A 1,451-nucleotide genomic window follows, 5' to 3' on the forward strand; every position below is an offset into this window, starting at 1 on the left:
TATAATCTTCCTCCTGAAATGTGCATGACCAGTCCCTGAGGATATTGCAGGATCTTGGAGTTAGCCAGACTAAACAGGCTAAGAAGAAGAAGTCTATGAGACCGATAGATCCTGAGGATATTGCAGGATCTATTTCTTCTGCGCCAAAGTGCATCAGCCATGATACTCATTTATTTGTTGTTCCGTTTGGTACGGCGGATCCTCGGCAATATTATCCTAATTATCGTCGACCAGTCGGTGCTTCATCTACTTCACAGGCATTGCCTTCACGACGCTACGAGGACCTACCTTTACAGGCAATTCGTCGAGCACGACCCTTATCGGCAGGTAATCCATCTCCCACAGGTACATCTCCTCAGTTATCTGCCATGAGGCTTGGAGATTCTAGTAGCGAACAGTCAGATGCTATGGCCGGTACGCCTCTATTGACTCAGCGTTTTGTGTATCCTGATGTATCACCCTCGTCTATAGATGCACCTAGTGCTACACCACATGATACAATATCTGCTCTAACTCCTAGCCAGAAGGACAGACTTGGTAGAGTCATGATTGAGCCAGATGGATCATCATAAGTTTGTTTTGTTATCTATTTGTTAGTTTATTTTATTTATTTCTTATACTTTAATATATTATTCATGAACTAACATATGTATTATGTGTTTTGCAGGTGGCATCCTGCAAAGGATGTTGCCCGGGCTTTAAAAGAGTGTGTTAGAAGACTCTATACACAAGCTTATCACTCTTGGAGCGAGATTCCAAATAGTATACGTCAGGCGATGTTTAATAACTTCAAGTTATATATTTTTTAGTTAAGTTTAGTATACTTTACTTTTTTTTACTATCGATTTAATTAACGTTATTCAATTTTTTTCAGACTATGTGTACTTGGGAGTCGAGGTACAATTTGGTCATTGGGACCACATTTGAGAGAAGGCATCCGCCAGACTATCTAGCTAGCTAAAGAGCGTTCGGGATAGTGGTGAACGTCTTGGTTGGATGTTGCCTCATGTTTTTGATGAATTGGGTCAGTATTGGAACACAGACAAGTTTAAGGCAATATCATATCAAACCAAAATGGCTAGAGGCAGTCTTAAAGGTGGTTCGTTGCACACTGGAGGTGCAAATATGGTTGGAACAATTGCACGAGAGATGGTAAGTTCTAATTCAAACTTTTAAATAAATAATTAGTTGATACATATATATCGTTATAAATTTCAGTTTTTATTTATAGGAAAAAAAATTGGGACGCACTCCCATTGAACCAGAGGTTTCCAAGAAGACTGATGTCAGGAAGAAAGAAAATGAGTCAGATCCGGATGTGTGGGTGGAGGAAAGGCCGAACGAACTTTTGTAAGTTATTTAATATGAAAAATATATATCAATACTGAATATATTTATGATATGTATATATATTGATGTCAATATTTATATTTAATATGCAGAATGACTTT

The 1,451-nt window shown here is 38.3% G+C and overlaps 1 pseudogene; it reads left to right on the plus strand.

Annotated features, from left to right (window-relative positions):
- Nucleotides 1-572, plus strand: part of LOC102601095 (serine/threonine-protein kinase SSK22-like) — a 2,424-nt pseudogene extending 1,852 nt beyond the window's left edge.
- Nucleotides 573-1,451: the final 879 nt, after the last annotated feature.

This window comes from Solanum tuberosum, unplaced genomic scaffold, assembly GCF_000226075.1.
Source record: "Solanum tuberosum cultivar DM 1-3 516 R44 unplaced genomic scaffold, SolTub_3.0 scf00316, whole genome shotgun sequence".
Taxonomy (NCBI): Eukaryota; Viridiplantae; Streptophyta; class Magnoliopsida; order Solanales; family Solanaceae; genus Solanum; species Solanum tuberosum.